The 19,031-nt window shown below is 39.4% G+C and overlaps 1 protein-coding gene across 3 annotated transcripts in view; it reads left to right on the top strand.

The window, feature by feature from the left end:
- Positions 1 to 19,031, top strand: part of zswim2 (zinc finger, SWIM-type containing 2) — a 51,683-nt gene that overhangs the window by 13,824 nt on the left and 18,828 nt on the right. The window lies entirely within an intron of this gene.

Below are 19,031 nucleotides of genomic sequence, written 5' to 3'. Positions count from 1 at the left end.
TGGTGCAGATTTCACTCCTCTGTTATCCTAGTCACGTAGTTGTAAAAAGTCTTTAGTTAACGATACTGTTTGATTCATTGAATAGAAGTGTAAAATGATTGTATTTGTTTTTTTAATTTATATTTGTGTTGAAGAAATATTTTTGATTGAATTTTATAACATAAAAGAAAGAGCAAATGACAGTGATACACTTAACACAGATTCTCATGAAATAACTTGGTCCCCAAAGCAAACAAAAAAAACAACAAAAAAACCTAGCAATATCTGTAACGTTTCAGAAACTCTGTCAACTTTTCCTCTGACAATATATATGATATATATATATATATCAATATGTGATTTGATGGTATATCCATTTTTTTCCAGTATGGAGATATTAATCTCCTGGCCCGCAGGAGTCCAGAGTCAATCAATGTTAACCGTCTGGGATTAAAAACACAGTTATCTGGATAAATATCCAAAACACACATGTTGGCCTCAGCAGGTACATTTATTAAGTTTGCTTAATCAAGTTCCAATGTAGTTGTACCCCTATATATTGATATATCTAGATATATCTATCTATATATGTCTCAGATATATAGATATATCTAGATATATATGTATAGGTATATCTAGATATGATGTATAGATATATCTAGATATGCCTCAGATATCTAGATATATCTATATATAGATATATTTATATATCTAGATAGAGATATGTATCTGAGCTGTCTGCCACTAAATTTTACAAGTTTAACAATAAAACGGAACATTATTGTTTGGAGTTTCTTAAAATCTTTTGGGGGCAATTTGCAGCGACCAACTGACCCGACCGACATGTTTTAGGAGATGTGTGGGGGAAACCGGAGCACCTGGGGAAAACCCACGGGGAGAACACGCAAAGTCCACCGTGCTGCCCACCTTTTTTCCAATTGGGTTGGGAAGGGATCTATTGTATAGTTTGTCAATGGGGAAAAACTTTTTAAATTTGGTCTTGACGGAGCGTGGCACGGCGCCTCGTTCACAGAGGCTACGACCTCCACTTCGATTCCTCGGTTCCTCTCTAAATTGTCAATATCGTCTTCACTCTTCTGTATCGTTTTTGGCTTCTTCAATCGCAGCTTGTTCCGTAGATTTTGCCAAAATGAAGTTTTAGATTTTCCTTTTTTACCGTCCTTTGTCGGTTTAGTCTCTGGATGCTCCAAATCCTCCAGGACGGTTTCTTCAGCGATCTCGGTCTCTTTTGAGGTCCCTGGAGAAACCTTACCAGGCTGTTCCGGAAAGGTTTCACCAGGGATTTCCTCCTCGGAAGAAACCTGTGGACTCGACACTTTAATCAGGTCAACTTGGTGTTGTAAGTCTTCCTCCTTCTCTTTGAAAACTTGGACATGTTTTTGTTGGAAATCTTCTTCCTCATCTGTCAGAGTGTCGGCCAGCACAAAATCCTCTCTTGCTCTTTCTAGATTTTTTTTCACAGTGATGATCTGTGAGGCGGACAAATTTGTCCGCCTGACGTTTCAATGCAGTGACTTCTGTTTCATAGCGAGATTGTAGCTCCACGTACAAACCGTTGATCTTCTTTCCTTGTCTAGCAGCAATCGAACCTCTTTAGTTGTTTTGCCTAGGAGGACGGCGTTCTCAGCTCTTGTATTTTCAAGAAGCAATTTGTCCTCTGATTTTCCCATATCTCTTTTTGTCTCCTGGATTATTTGTAAAAGAAGTTTTTGGACTTGGTGTTGCAGCTCTAAATGTTGTCTTTCAAGGATAATCTTTTCTTGCTATTCTTTTGAAAGAGCAGCTTCCTCCTGCTCCATCTTCTGTCGGTATCGTTCCCTCTCTCGTTTCAATCGAGAAACATCGCTGTCGTATTCGCATTTAAACTCATCGTACGAACGTTTAACACGAAATAATTGTTCCTCCAAAAGTATCTTGCCGTCTTGCAGGAAGAGTGTCTCTTTTCTCGATTTTTCCTGGAAGACGGCGTTCTCGGCTCTGAAGTTTTCAATAAATTCTGCCTCCTCCTCCTCTGATTTCTTCACATGCATTTTTCTCTCCTGACTAATTAGAAAAAGAAGTTTGTCAACTCGATCTTCCAGCGCAGAATAATTTATTTAGTGGATCAGATTTTCTTTCTTTTCTTTTGAAAGAGCGTTTTCCACCCGCTCTATCTCCTCCAGATATCTTTCCACGTCTTCGTTCAGTTCAAAAATGTCACTTCCATATTTTTATTCCTATAAAAGTATGGAAGTGACATTTTTGTCCAAATTTCATCATATGAAATTTGGAGCCGAGTCAATTCGTCCCGCAATAGTTTCTCGGTCTCTTGCACGTATGGGATCTTTTGTGACATTTCCTGGAGCCCCTTCTCAGCCGTCGGGGTCTCCAGGAGCCGTCGTTCCTCATTCGGCCGCTCTTCGTTAAACGTTTGGGTCCCGCCCTCCCGCCTCACCAGAGCATCGTCTGCTTCATACTCGGAGCTCAGCTCCTCATAGTAAGTCTCCAGTTCATCCAGTTCTTCTCGGAGGGTCTTACTTTTAGCTTTCTCGTCTTGAATTTCAGATATAAATGCTTCCTGGCCGAGGAGGTGGCCCACCTTTAAGTCCACATATTCTTGTTGTATGCCTCGTATGCCTGGGAAGCAACGATAACGGCTTTAATCACTTCTGGATCGCCGTATCTTTCTAATCTTTCAAGTTCGCTCCTTGCGTTTTCCGCCTGGCCGATAAGCATTTCTTTAACGTCCGTCTGTCCGTTTAAATGGACTTTCATTGCTTCCAACTCCTCCTCCAGGCGGGCCAGTCTTTGGTTTTCTTCAAACCTTCTGGCTCTCTCCATCTCCAGAAGACGGCTCAGTCGTAGGATTTCCTTGTGTAAGTTACTGGGGCGTCTGCCTTCGTGGTTGTCCCGAACTTCCTTTCTCCCGTGGGATCCCATCGTCTCACTCTGGTATCTTGGCGTACGACGAGACATTTTCTCGTAAACACAATAACTAATATCGTTGATCGGTAAACTTCTTGAAAGAGCTTTGCGCACGTCCGAAGCGGTCAGTGATATTGCGAGCAATGAGAAATACGCAGAATCGTGTCGCATACAGTTCTGCAGTCGATGACATCACAGCACACTAATAGGTCCGTGCAGGATTGTTTTTGTGGTTCTCTGCAATCGACGTCACAGATTTTATGGTGCAAATTAAGAAATATGAGTAAATTGTTTGGAATGTTTAAGATATTTCAGCTAATATATGATGTTAAATGTGACCTTTTATTAATTGCTCTATCAGTCACGGACTATAACTCGACATCAAGTCAGGCTGAAACAGCAGTCACCCAAATGGTTTTGGCCAATTTAGAGAAAGAAATGTTGCTAAAATCAGGAAAAAATGTGGGGATTTGTTAATTTTTGTGTGAATTAGGCAGTTATTAGTGGAAAAACAGGAGGAGCCTATAGGCTCACGTAAAGAGCTGCGGCAGGCCAGATTTGACTCTTGGGCATTGAGTTTGGCACATGTTTCACATACGATAAAGTCATGTGAACTTTTTTCAATATCTGTTTCTTGAGAAAGTTAATTTTGTTCATGCCGAGTCACTGAATGCGGAGCAACAACTCAGCAGTTCAGCTGCTGACACAGCCTCGTTTCCCCGTCCAAAAAAACAAAACAAAGCCTGAAACTGGATAACCTGCAGAAAGAAATACCGCTTCTAACACAGCCCCCTTGTGGACAAAGTGATTATTGCGACAGCGTCTTCACAGGTCTGTCCAACAAACAGCTACAGCCGATCCAGAACGCCGCTGCTCGCGTTCTAAGCGAAACCAGGAAGATAGAGCACATAACACCAGTTTTAAAGTCTCTCCACCGGCTCCCTGCAGCTCAAAGAATAGACGTTAAAATACCGTTGTTGGTTTATAAATCACAGAATGGTTTAGCACCACAATACATTAAAGATCTGCTGCTGTTGTATCAGTTCTGGTTCCGGTCTGCTCCGCATCCCCAGAACCAGAACCGAACGAGGAGAAGCGGCATTTGCATCTACGCACCACAAATCTGGAACAAACTTCCAGGAAATTGCAAAAGAGCTGAAACACTGACTTCCTTTAAATCGCAACTAAAAACCCACTTGTTTAGAGTTGTATTTGAAACGTAAGAAATAGCTAATTTATTGACGGAATCTTACTCGGTGTTGTGTTTTGATTGTGGATTGTATGTCGCTTTGTGTTTTAGTGTTTGATTAGGTGTAAAGCCCTTAGAAATGGCTCGCTGCTGAAATGCGCTATACAAATAAAATTGGATTTTTTTTAACGTGATTTAAAGCGTCACCGATAGAGTTTAGCGGAGGGGGAGCGTTAAAGATCGAGACCGTTGTTTCTCACTCATTCTGCCGCACGTTGGTGCGCAAGACGTAAGCGAGAGCATCCGGTTTAGTATTTTCAAAACGAAAGCTCCTCCAGACTCAATTTTAGAGTCTGGAGCAGCACACAGAACCGCACACAGTAAGGGATCCAAACCGCTCTTAGAAGTACCGGAGGTTCAAACTCTGCTAAGTAATTTTTAGCTGACAGAAAAAGCACCAAATAAACAAAAGCGAAGCGAGGAATAAGACGTAAGCTTTGGCGTGCGAAACTCAAATACGAAGGCCGTAAACGGCAAAAACGGGACCTTTAATGCAAAACGGCCGACTTCTTGCGACATAAATTGTAAAATATGAGCGTCTTGCGGAGCTCTACGACCAAAGGGTTGTTTGAAAATGCGTAGGCGGCGCCGTTGAGCGTTTATGTTTTTGAGATTTTTGCGACGACCTTAAAATACGTACATTTTAAACAGTCTCTACGCGTCCGCCAAGTTTTGTGAGTGTTTGAGTATGATAAAGCCTCCAAAAGGGCAATTCATGTGGGTGGAAGAAAAATTTAAATAATAAGAAACGGTATGAAAACAATAGGCCTTTGCAGCGCTTTGCTGCTCGGGCCTAATAATCAAAACGCAACAGCAAGTCAGATCCCGTCAATAAACGGGCAATCGGTCACGTGTCAAATACAAGGCTAAACAAGAGGGTTTTTAGGTGAGATAGAAAGGAAGTAGGCGTTTCTGCCGTTTCAAAGTTATCCGGAAGAGTTCTACGCAGTTTTCTACGCAGTTTTCTACGCGGCGCACAGATGCCGAAAGCCGCTTCTCCTCATTCGGTTCTGGGACGCAGACCAGAACCAGAAGATCAGAGAGGTCCGGAAGGTCGATACCACAACAGCAGATCTGTAATGTATTGCCAACAACAGCACAATAAAGTCTAATCTTTTGAGCTACCGGTAGCCAGCGGAGGGACTTTAAAATCAAAACCGGCCTCATGCGCTCTATCTTCCTGGTGTTTTTTTTAATTTGTATATACTTATTTTTTATTGAACATTTGTGAACACATACAGCGGAGAGGCATCAATACATTAAACTTCATACACAATGCTGGATAACCGTGTCCAGCTGGATACAAGAGCGGCATTCGGCCTGCGTCTGTAGTCGCTCCATTTTTCCCATTTAACATCAAACTTGTCCTCCTGCAGTCTCAGTCTATGTGTGATTTTCTCCATTACGAAAATCTCTTCCACAATGCTCAGCCACCGCTCCACTGCAGGAGGGTCTTCTCTATACCATAGTTTTGTGATGGTTTTCCTCGATGCAGAAAGTAAAATTTTCAACAGATATTCATCGTCCTTTTGAATTACATGGTGTGCGAGGCATCCCAGGTAGAGTGTTTTACATGATCCGGGTATTCCGTATCCCAGTATGTTTTTCAAGATAAGGCTAACATTATGCCAGTATGTGGTTAGCTTTGGACAAGACCAGAATATGTGTGTGTGGCCTACATCAGTCTGGCCACAGAGTCTCCAGCACGGCCGTGAACCGGATACCATCCCTGATCTTTGGTGTTATAAAAAATCTAATCATGTTTTTCCAATTAAATTCCCTCCACACACGGGAGCAGGTGGCCGTACACTGCATTTTACAAATTTTAAACCATTCCTCCTCGCTTATGTGCTCCTTCAATTCGTCCTCCCATTTTTCTTTGATGTACACAGTAGAAGTCTTCCTGCCTGCCATCAGTCCCTGGTATAGTGCTGAAATAACCCGCAATTTATTCCCCTTATAGGCCTTATGAAATATCTCTATTATTTCACTTACATTGGTTTTTATCTCTTTCTCATAATAATCTTTTATTTGCAGGTATCTATACTGGTCTTGATCCTCCAGTCCATATTTTCCCTTTTCAGTCAATTTACACATTGCTGTGGCACCTTTATCTGCCCATTGTTTGAAACCCGTATCATAAATACCTGGTTTAAAGCTCGGGTCCCAAGCAAACCAGCTCAAACTCTTTGTTTCCCTAAGAGTGTTTTATATGCTATTAAATTTTTAACTTTTATGTCTTTTCTACTTATTTCCATATTTTTCCATTTTGAAACACAGTCATCATTGCACCAACATACCAGGGGTCTAATTTGTGCGGCCCAGAAATATTCTTTCAGGGCTGGTAAACCCAGGCCTCCTTTATCTTTTAGGAGCTGAAGTGTTTTATATCTGACCCCGGGTTTCTTGCCGTTCCATATAAACCTTGAAATCCATCTGTCCCATTCTACAAATTGTTTTTGCGGGACAATCAGCGGCAGGGACGGAAACAGGTATAACAGTCGTGGTAAAATATTTATTGTAATTATCTCCACTCTAGAGCTAAGATCCAAGCCGATGTCCATCCATCGCCCCAGGTCTTTCTTAATATTGTGGTTTATTTCTAAATAATTTGCATCATGGAGTTTTGTCAATTGTTTTGGTTATGTTCACCCCCAAATATTTTATAGATTTTTCATTCTACTTAAGTTTATAAGTATCCCTTATGTTCTGCTGTGGGGAGTAATTTATTGGTTTTTACACGATAAGTTTGTATCCAGAGAATTTCCCATACTCCTCAAGCAAACGTACTGTATCTAAAAACATTTGATTGGGGTTTTTTAGATAAATCAAAATGTCATCTGCAAACAGCCCAATTTTATGTTCTTCCCCTCCTATTTCCACTCCTTTCATTTAGTCTTCCTGCCTAATCATCTGAGCTAGCGACTCTATAAACAGAGCAAAAAGACTCGGCGAGAGGCAGCATCCCTGCCTTGTTCCTCTCTCCAGAGTAAAACTTCCTGACAGGTTGCCATTTATTTTATTTTCATTTATTTATTTCCATTTATTTGCAGTTGGGTCTTGATAAAATGATTTAATACAATTTACAAATGTTTCATTAAATCCAAATTTTTCTAAGACCTTATAGAAAAAGTTCCAAATAACACCGTCAAAGGCTTTTTCCGCATCTATACTTATCAGAACTGCCCGTTCCCCTCTTCTTTGCAGATGGTCTATGATATGAAGAGTTCTCCTTATATTGTCTTGTGTTTGTCTGTCCTTTATAAAACCAGTTTAATCCTCATCAATTAAATCCCGCATTAAATTTTCCATTCTTTTAGGTACGATAGAGGAAAACAGTTTATAGTCTACATTTAGTACCGATATCGGTCTGTAGTTGTGGCAGTATTCTTGATCTTTACCTTCCTTTGGGATTACGGAAATAACGGCTTCTTTCCAAGAAGGAGGCATCTCGCCAGTCCTGAGACTATAATTAAATGAGTCATATAACAGTGGCGTTAATTGTTCTTTGAAGGTTTTATAAAAGGAAGCCCGTAAACCATCCGACCCTGGTGACTTTCCTGTTTTGGTCCTGCCAATTGGCTTTGTAATCTGTTCCTCTGTAATTTGAGAAGTCAATGTCGCATTTTGTTTTGTGCCTATTGCTGGTAAATCCAATTTTTCCAGAAAAGTACTCACCTCCTCTATGGCTGTGCATATAAAGTTTTGTAATATAGCTCAAATGTTGTTTGTATTTCTTCTTGTTGATATAAGATTGTATTGGATAGCGGATCTCTTATTTTATGTACGCTACTTAATGTTTGTTGTTTTTTAACGTGCCTAGCCAAATTATTTGTAGCTTTTATCCCCCCCCCCCCCCCCTTATAGTACATATGTTTAGTAAATCTAGCCTTCTTTTCTACCTCCTCCCATAAACTCTCATCCATCTCATCCTCATGCTGGTTTCTTTAATCAGATTAAATACGTCTGGGTCGTTTGTTTATGTTGTCGTTCTAAATCTCTGAGCTTTCTTATTTGTTTATTGTATGTTTCTAATCTTGCTTTTTTCATAAATGCTGTGTAAGAAATCATTTTCCCCCGTATTACTGCGTCTACGTCACCATTGTCATTTTCCTGTTTGTAACAGATTATCTCCTCTCTTACTTTACCCTTACCCTTGTTATGTAATATGCCTTAATTTAGTCTCCACAGAGTATTGTTGTTTTTGCTTTCCAAATGGATCTTAAGATAGATTGCGTTATGATTGGAAACTCCAATCCTTCACTCTGTGTAGTTCTGTCTTGTTCATTAGTATATAATCAATTCTGGAATAAATAGCGTGTGGTATTGAGTAATGAGTATAATCTTGATCTAAGGGGTGAAATTCTCTCCACACATGTGCAATTGCCATTTCTGACATCATGGTCTTCATGTACCTACTAATTTGTGTTGTACTATTTTTCTTGCAGTATCCATCCTATAATTTAACACCACATTAAAGTCCCCGATACATATCAATATTCCCTCTGCTTCTCAATGGGGCTGTTTGTAAGCGTCAGTATGTTCATGTTGTCTCGCTATCAATCAATCAATCAATCAAACTTTATTTGTATAGCACATTTCAGCAGCAAGGCATTTCAAAGTGCTTTACATCAAATCAAACACAAAAATACAATGCAACATAGAATCAACAGTAAAAACACAACATTGTCAGATTCCGTCAATAAATTTGCAATTGATTATGTTTTGAATACAACTCTAAACAAGTTGGTTTTTAGTTGAGATTTAAAGGAAGTCAGTGTTTCAGCTGTTTTACAGTTTTCTGGAAGTTTGTTCCAGATTTTTGGTGCATAGATGCTAAATGCCGCTTCTCCTCGTTCGGTTCTGGTTCTGGGGATGCAGAGCAGACCAGAACCAGAAGACCTCAGAGGTCTGGAAGGCTGATACAACAGTAGCAGATCTTTAATGTATTGTGGTGCTAAACCATTCAGTGATTTATAAACCAACAACAGTATTTTAAAGTCTATTCTTTGAGCTACAGGGAGCCAGTGGAGAGACTTTAAAACTGGTGTTATGTGCTCTATCTTCCTGGTTTTAGTTAGAACACGAGCAGCAGCATTCTGGATCAGCTGCAGCTGTTTGATTGATTTGTTGGACAGACCTGTGAAGACGCCGTTACAATAATCAATACGACTGAAGATAAACGCATGGACGAGTTTCTCTAGATCTGGCTGAGACATTAGTCCTTTAATCCTGGAAATGTTTTTCAGGTGATAAAAGGCCGTCTTTGTGACTGACTTTACGTGGCTCTGAATGTTCAGGTCAGAGTCCATCACTACTCCCAGGTTCTTGGCCTGATCGCTGGTTTTTAGTTGTAATAACTGAAGCTGTGCACTGACTCTAGATCGTTCCTCTTTAGGTCCAAAAAAAATTACTTCAGTTTTGTTTTTGTTCAGCTGGAGGAAGTTTTGGCACATCCACACATTTATCTGTTCTAAGCATCTGTTCAGTGATTGGATGGGTTCTGAGTCTCCTGGTGACATCGTAATGTAGAGCTGTGTGTCATCTGCATAGTTATGGTAGCTAATATTATTTCCTGTTATAACCTGAGCTAGTGGGAGCATATAGATATTGAATAAGAGGGGTCCTAGGATTGAACCTTGGGGTACCCCACATGTGACCTTTGACCTCTTTGATGAGAAGTTTCCAATTGAAACAAAGAAATCCCTGTTCTTTATGTAAGATTCAAACCAGTTAAGCACTGGACCGGAGAGTCCGACCCAACTCTCCAGTCGATTCAGTAATATTTCATGGTCAACAGTGTCAAAAGCTGCACTGAGGTCCAACAGAACCAGCACTGTGGTTCTCCCACAGTCCGTATTTATATGGATGTCATTGAACACTTTTACGAGGGCAGTTTCTGTGCTGTGGTGAGACCGGAAACCAGATTGGAAGGAGTCAAAGCGGTTGGTTATCGTTAGGAAGCTATTTAACTGTTTACACACAACTTTTTCAATAACTTTGCTGATGAATGGGAGGTTGGAGATCGGCCTGTAATTCTGCAGTAGTGATTTGTCTAGATTGTTCTTTTTTATCAGTGGTTTGATTACTGCCGTTTTCAAAGCCTGGGGGAAAACGCCTGATGAGAGCGATGTGTTTACTATTTGGAACAGATCAGTAGCAACAACAGGCAGAACTTTCTTAAAGAAATGTGTGGGTAGAACATCCAGACAGCAGGAACTGGAGCTTAGTTGACTTATAATTTCCTCTAGGGTTTTATAATTAAGTAGTTGAAATTGGGTCATTTTTCCTGTATTTGTTTTGTTTGGGTTCAGTGTTGGTACTGACTTTATAGTGGATGTGCAGATTAATCCTCTGATTTTTTGAATTTTCTCTGAAAAGAAACTGGAAAACTGGTTGCAGGCAGCAATAGACTGAAATTCAGGTGGTAACGTGATAGGAGGATTTGTGAGCCTGTCAACTGTTGCAAATAAAGCTCGAGCATTGTTAATGTTTTTGTTTATGACATCTGCAAAGAAGGCCTGTCTTGCATGTTTGAGTGTTAAATGATAGTAACGTAGTTTTTCTTTATTGATGTCATAATGAACGTGAAGTTGAGTTTTATGCCATTTTCGTTCTGCCCTACGGCAGAGGTCTCTTGCAGATCTAACTATTTGTGCATTTCTCCATGGAGATGTCTTCTTACCAGACACAACCTTCATTTTAATTGGGGCAATGGAATCAATGATATGTGAAACTTTAGACAGAAAATCATTTACCAAATTATCTATGTCATTACAGCTAAAGGGTGAGGAAGAAGAGTAGATTTGATTAAATGATTCTGCTGTGTTTTCAGTGAGAGAACGTTTTGTGATGGTTGCTGTTTGTCCAAGTGGATTAAAGGATAAAGAACTTTCAAAGATAACAGCGAAGTGATGCGACAGGGCGCCATCAGTTACAGAGACATTGGAAATATTCACACCCTTACTGATAACCAGGTCCAGTGTGTGTCCTTGAGCGTGTGTTGCTTGTTTCACATGCTGTGTTAGACCAAAAGTCTCTAAGATATTAGAGAGCTTTTTAGCCCCTCTGTCTTGGGGTTTGTCAACATGAACGTTAAAATCACCAACAACTATTAAGCATTCATAATTAATACATACGAGAGATAGAAGTTCATTCAACTCAGTAAAGAAATTTTCCACATATGTTGGAGTTTTGTATAAAGTTAGTGTTAAAGTCTGTTTGAGGCCTTTAATCTCAATTCCAAGATACTCAAAAGAGGTAAAGTGACCCAAAGAAATTTTACTACTATTTACTGTATTCTTAAATATTGAAGCCACGCCTCCTCCTTTTTTATGTTTTCTATTGTCACTTAAGAAATTGTAGTTGGGAGGCGCAGATTCAATTAGTACGATCGGTTCATTATTGTCATTAAACCATGTTTCTGTCAGGAACATAACATTGATATTATGTTCAGTGATGAAATCATTGATTAATAGAGCTTTAGCACAGAGAGATCTGGTATTTAAAAGAGCTAATTTTAGTGACTTGGAGGCCAGACGTTCTTGAGTCTGAGGTTCCTTTAGGCAGGGGAACCGTCTGAGGTTTGAGTATTTTACGTTTCTGTTTTTTGTAGCTTTTCTCGTAGTGATCCGGACAGGTAACGTCCTATTTTGCAGTGCCGGGGGGCCAGACACATTCTGGGGGAAGACGGGTGTAAAAATAATATCTGGACCCCGGCCTCAGACCTCAGAAACGCAGAGTGATGGATCCTCTGGGAAATCAGAGGCAGGTGGCTTAAATGTGGTTAGGTCTGTAGCATGAATGCTAAGGAGAGACGTCCCAAGTAGAACCTGTTGATTCATTCCGTCTGTAAAATTGAGAAACTCTGGTCCAGAAGACATTTCTCCAAAGGTGTCTTGTGAATCCTGTGAACGAGCAGGGAACCAGTCGCTCCGTCTCCAGTGGATGTTGTATCAGCTTGTTTTGGTTCCTGATACGCAGAGGGTTCCATCCTAATCAGACGTCCTCGAGCCTGTTCTTCTGAAGCGATGATGACATTGCTGTCCTTGTTGATAAAATAAAAAAGGTTTGCAGTGAGTAGCTTTATCCCATGTTTATTAAGATTGCGTCCGCCTCTTCCAAAAAGGTGAAAGCGCTGCCAATAGATCCAGAGGTTATCGATGAAGGTCACTGAGCTGGTAGAGCAGGTTTTAATCAGCCATTTGTTTATCATGCCCAGCCTGGAGTGTTTTTCGTCTCCCCATTGAGGTGATGGAATTGGACCACTGAGAAATAACTTCATTTGTAATTTTCCCATAGTGTTCAAAAGAATATTAAAGTCCTTTTTCAGAATCTCAGATTTCTGCTTTGCCAGGTCATTGGCTCCAACATGCACAACTAAACAGTCAATATCTGGCTGATCAGCGGTTAGAGAGAGAACTTTGCGAGTTAAATCAGACACAGTGTCACCAGGAAAAGAAATCACTCTGGTTTTTTTGGGATTGCAGACGTGACTGATTCCATTTATTGCTTCATCTCCAACAATAAGAACTTTTGGCGTACCTTTTGTTTTCCTGGTAGTTGCTTTGTCCTTTAGGGTCTTGGGGGCTGGATGTGTTGGTCTTGCCTCAGTGTTGATGTTTGATGGTGAGGTTTCACTCAGAGGCTCAGGCTGGAGGGCAGAAAATCTGTTTTTCAGTGGGATTCCCACAGGGTCAGAATGTTTAGAGGTTTGGGCTGGTCGCTCTGTCCTTGGGAGTGCAGTCGGTGGAGCTGTTTTGGTTGCAGCTGCTTGTGTTTTTTTCTTCGGTGGAGCAGGTGTTGAAGTAGAGGGTGGGTTTCGGCTCAGAGCCGGCCACGCCGATTTATCCAGATGAGGGGTTCTCCCTGACAGTCGTCTCATCGGATCCGCAGTGTGAGACTTTTGCTTGGCACCCAGAGCATTCCAGGGTGTGCTGCTTGATGCGAGGCGTACGACCTCTCCGTCGTTTTGAGGAAGAGTTTTCTTGTTTCCACAGTTAGCGTTGATTTCAAAGTTCACCTCCAGCAGTTTGATCTTCATTTCTATAGACTGAAGTCGTTGTATAATACTGCTGAGGTCTCTGGGGTCGGCCAGAGGCATTTAGTCCTGGTTCAACTTGGAGATGAAGAAAAGTAAGGTAAAAAATAAAAGTAAGAAAATCCCTCGGTCCTTTAGGTTAGAAGTAATCCAGTTATGATGTCAAAAAAGTAACATATAACTATAGAAACTGTCACTTTAAAAATAACTCAGGCAAAGTTATCAGTAAGGACAAGAGAGAGCAGGATAAGTTGTTCCTCCTTCAGCTGCCACAAGCAAACTGCTAGTGTAATATTAGATCAGTGCTTTAAAAGATGTTCTCGATTAAAGCCATCCATTGTAGGTAGGTATAGTTTATATGTCTTCTGTGAGTGCCGTGTCTTTTATATGTCATGGTTTTCATATGACCTGGAGAAGATCAAAGTATTTCAGGCATACCTTTACTCCAAAAAAGAAACAAGGAAAATGTTGTATAGAGGAGTAAGAGGTTTCCAGAAGTCTAGAGAAGAACGGTAGAATAGCGGTTAGCTTTTCTAAGCAACCTGCTTTGTACACATTTGATCCCTGCAGTCCAAAGGGGCGGAGTGTTTGTAGACAAATTTCACAGAAGATTTCTCTCTCCGTCAGTGAAAAGTCATGCGATAGAAGTATCTTCATGTTATTTTAGCATGATTGTGGGTGAGGTGGAGCAGCACTGATGTTCCTTTGTCTTATTTTCCAAAGGTTTGGAGGTATAGAAAGCATTTATAGCAATCAAAGAGAAGGTACGAGTAGATGTATGCAGAGAGAAAAGTATCAGAACATATAAAATTGTTTAATGTAATATTCTTATGTCTTATGTCTTATGTCTTATGTCTTATGTCTTATGTCTTATGTCTTATGTCTTATGTCTTATGTCTTATGTCTTATGTCTTATGTCTTATGTCTTATGTCTTATGTCTTATGTCTTATGTCTTATGTCTTATGTCTTATGTCTTATGTCTTATGTCTTATGTCTTATGTCTTATGTCTTATGTCTTATGTCTTATGTCTTATGTCTTATGTCTTATGTCTTATGTCTTATGTCTTATGTCTTATGTCTTATGTCTTATGTCTTATGTCTTATGTCTTATGTCTTATGTCTTATGTCTTATGTCTTATGTCTTATGTCTTATGTCTTATGTCTTATGTCTTATGTCTTATGTCTTATGTCTTATGTCTTATGTCTTATGTCTTATGTCTTATGTCTTATGTCTTATGTCTTATGTCTTATGTCTTATGTCTTATGTCTTATGTCTTATGTCTTATGTCTTATGTCTTATGTCTTATGTCTTATGTCTTATGTCTTATGTCTTATGTCTTATGTCTTATGTCTTATGTCTTATGTCTTATGTCTTATGTCTTATGTCTTATGTCTTATGTCATGTCTTATGTCTTATGTCTTATGTCTTATGTCTTATGTCTTATGTCTTATGTCTTATGTCTTATGTCTTATGTCTTATGTCTTATGTCTTATGTCTTATGTCTTATGTCTTATGTCTTATGTCTTATGTCTTATGTCTTATGTCTTATGTCTTATGTCTTATGTCTTATGTCTTATGTCTTATGTCTTATGTCTTATGTCTTATGTCTTATGTCTTATGTCTTATGTCTTATTTCTTATGTCTTAAGTCTTATGTCTTATGTCTTATGTCTTATGTCTTATGTCTTATGTCTTATGTCTTATGTCATGTCTTATGTCATGTCTTATGTCTTATGTCATGTCTTATGTCTTATGTCTTATGTCTTATGTCTTATGTCTTATGTCTTATGTCTTATGTCTTATGTCTTATGTCTTATGTCTTATGTCTTATGTCTTATGTCTTATGTCTTATGTCTTATGTCTTATGTCTTATGTCTTATGTCTTATGTCTTATGTCTTATGTCTTATGTCTTATGTCTTATGTCTTATGTCTTATGTCTTATGTCTTATGTCTTATGTCTTATGTCTTATGTCTTATGTCTTATGTCTTATGTCTTATGTCATGTATGTCTTATGTCATGTCTTATGTCTTATGTCTTATGTCTTATGTCTTATGTCTTATGTCTTATGTCTTATGTCTTATGTCTTATGTCTTATGTCTTATGTCTTATGTCTTATGTCTTATGTCTTATGTCTTATGTCTTATGTCTTATGTCTTATGTCTTATGTCTTATGTCTTATGTCTTATGTCTTATGTCTTATGTCTTATGTCTTATGTCTTATGTCTTATGTCTTATGTCTTATGTCTTATGTCTTATGTCTTATGTCTTATGTCTTATGTCTTATGTCTTATGTCTTATGTCTTATGTCTTATGTCTTATGTCTTATGTCTTATGTCTTATGTCTTATGTCTTATGTCTTATGTCTTATGTCTTATGTCTTATGTCTTATGTCTTATGTCTTATGTCTTATGTCTTATGTCTTATGTCTTATGTCTTATGTCTTATGTCTTATGTCTTATGTCTTATGTCTTATGTCTTATGTCTTATGTCTTATGTCTTATGTCTTATGTCTTATGTCTTATGTCTTATGTCTTATGTCTTATGTCTTATGTCTTATGTCTTATGTCTTATGTCTTATGTCTTATGTCTTATGTCTTATGTCTTATGTCTTATGTCTTATGTCTTATGTCTTATGTCTTATGTCTTATGTCTTATGTCTTATGTCTTATGTCTTATGTCTTATGTCTTATGTCTTATGTCTTATGTCTTATGTCTTATGTCTTATGTCTTATGTCTTATGTCTTATGTCTTATGTCTTATGTCTTATGTCTTATGTCTTATGTCTTATGTCTTATGTCTTATGTCTTATGTCTTATGTCTTATGTCTTATGTCTTATGTCTTATGTCTTATGTCTTATGTCTTATGTCTTATGTCTTATGTCTTATGTCTTATGTCTTATGTCTTATGTCTTATGTCTTATGTCTTATGTCTTATGTCTTATGTCTTATGTCTTATGTCTTATGTCTTATGTCTTATGTCTTATGTCTTATGTCTTATGTCTTATGTCTTATGTCTTATGTCTTATGTCTTATGTCTTATGTCTTATGTCTTATGTCTACCGGTTTTTGAGAGGAGGAGGAGAGAGGGAATTAGTAATATACTAACAGTTGAAGGTTGTTTTTGGAAGAAGCGAGAAATCTCGCAGTGTTTGAGGGAAAGTTTAAGCCTTGTAAAGAGTAAGACGGAAAAAAAAATAAACAAAACTTAAGGTTGAAAGTGCTTTGAAAAAAATCTTTAACTTAAATAAAAAAATTAGATTTTTTCAAAGCACTTTGATTCAAACTTAAGTTTGTTTTCAAATCTTAAAAACCTTGACATAACCAAAAATACAAAGCCTTCAATAAATGACACCACAACAAGGTTTCAATTCTTTTATTGTTCCTTTTGCACAAAATAAAGTCACTTACTACAAATGCCTTCTTGAGCTGGTGACACTTCTTTTCGTGGAATCGTTTGGACAGCATGCCTTCAAAACCAGGTTCAGCAATCACCACTCTAGTCAAAAGAAAAGATAGAAAACATTATAACCTTCTATTTGCACCAATACATGTGCAAATGCTTTTTTTTTTTTACTTTCAAAGAACATACTCACATCACATAGAAAGCCATGTCCTATTCAAGCCTTCTGCAGATATTTGGACAAGACAAAATAATGCTATGTACTACTAGCCTTCACAAATACACTCAACCTCCTTCGCTCTTCTCTCCGTCAAAGTTACCTGCAAAAGCTTCTTAATGGCCAAACTAATCAACACATACAACATACCTTCTGTGGATGAAGCCCTTCCAATCAGGATCACTGGCAGCTGTCCACAACACCACCTTGGAAATTATCACATACTACACAAGCTTGTTAATCAGCCACAGATTCTATCCAGGTGTCTCATCAAGACAACACCCAAAATGGTAGAATTCAACACATTAATAAATTACTTCTAATATATACACTTACCTTAAAAAAAACTGACGGATCCGGTGCAGGAGACACGCATATAGAAACTGTGGAAAACTTATTACAACCACATCCCGGCGTCAAATGTAAACTTGACTAAACATCTACATTTAAATTGCTTCTATTGACCAAGTCCTGTTGCCTTCTTGTACAAAACAACAAGCGTCACTTACCGCTGCACCTTCACCCTCGAGTGTGGCCGAATACAGGCGTGAATAGAGCATGTGACACGGTCTGCCGTTATGCTCACGTCCGCCAATTTCATTAGAGGCCAGGTGTCCTCCGTCCTGGGCCACGCTGCGTGCTGCTTCGCCTGCTACACGTCAAAACCGACGCCTGAAATGAAACAAAACAAACAAATGCTTTTACCTGACAAGCTTGCACGACTGCTCCTCTCAAAAGTCCCACTGCACGCTAGGCTCGTCCGTCCTGCAAGACAATTAACAACAAGAGTGAAAAATCAATGATTTACAAAGAGACAATGCAAAAAACCTTCTCAGACTCACCCCGTCTCTGCACGGTGCTCCCGACGGCAACGCGCCGCCCCGACTGAATCGGCTTCCTCGGCCTCCTGCTGCCTTTAACCCCTGCCACACAGCTGACTTCGATTAGTCTCGATCACCGACACGCCCCCTTTATTTCATCGCCACACCTGTCCTGCGTTAGTTAGCTTGTCACCGTCTCCGACTGCCGACTTCGTCATTTCGTTCCGACAAACCATGAAACCGTGTGTTTTTCTAATTGCCCACTTTATTAACACCTTACAACAATGACGTTACAGCTTTTATGACGACTGGAGCGACAGCTGCTGCACTTTGACTACATTTCACGACGTCTGTCTTTTGCTATGGTAACTGCACAAACTTTGATCGACCCTTCTTCAAATGAAAATAAATGGCCTTACGTCAACCCGCCTTTGGAGACATTAATCACGCGTTATAGCTGAAAGACTCCCCATACATAAACATACACACAAACAGTTTTATGCAACAAACAATTTCCTTACATCTGCTATTAGCAGTATTAACAACTGTGTATGTGCGCGCGCACCAACTTCAAGTCCTAATAATAGGTTCGGCTGAACCTTCCAATGAAAACCGTACGCTATAGAGTTATCAAATGTTTTGCCTCTACTCGTACCTTCTTGGATTTCGACTGCAGTTTGTCCCATAGCGCCCTCTGGTGATGAGAAGCAAACACTGCACTTTGAGAACTCTTGTACCGGTTCGTCCTCTAGAACAGTGGTCTCCAACCTTTTTATTACAGCGGACCTGGGGGGTGGGGGGAGTGTTCGTGCGTGCGTTGTGAAGATCGAACGGGGGTGGGGGGGGGTTGTTGGGTGCGCGCGTTGTGAGCTGGCGCATGACTCAAACCTCGGCATCCGGTGTACGATTTTCAAAATAAAAGCTCCTCCATACTCAGTACATGGAGCGGACATATTTAATTATTTCTTGCGCGGCCCGGTGGTTGGGGACCACTGCTCTAGAACACTTGAAACCAACTTCTCAGTTTCTATTCACAGATCCTGCCAGAAATGATCTTCCTGAACCTTCCTTTGCCTCTTCTTTACAATACAATACAGCACGGTTACATTTTACACACCTTTTCTTGACAAGCCTTTATGCAAATTTTGACAGCATCAAACAATACCTCCAACAACTTTCACAGACATTCAATGTTATTGCCTTATCAAAAACTTGGCTCAATAGTGATAAGGGCATAGACTTTGAAATCAATGGTTATGAAACGGTTTGTAAGAACAGAGAAAACAAAAATGGAGGGGGAGTAGCTTTATATGTTGACGAGAAGATTAATTATAAGTTGATCGAAACAATGTCAACTGTGATGGACAACGTGTTTGAATGTGTGACTATAGAAATAC

The sequence above is a fragment of the Gambusia affinis genome, linkage group LG24 (assembly GCF_019740435.1).
Source record: "Gambusia affinis linkage group LG24, SWU_Gaff_1.0, whole genome shotgun sequence".
NCBI classification, from domain to species: domain Eukaryota; kingdom Metazoa; phylum Chordata; class Actinopteri; order Cyprinodontiformes; family Poeciliidae; genus Gambusia; species Gambusia affinis.
This window is presented reverse-complemented; position numbering and strand designations above follow the sequence as displayed.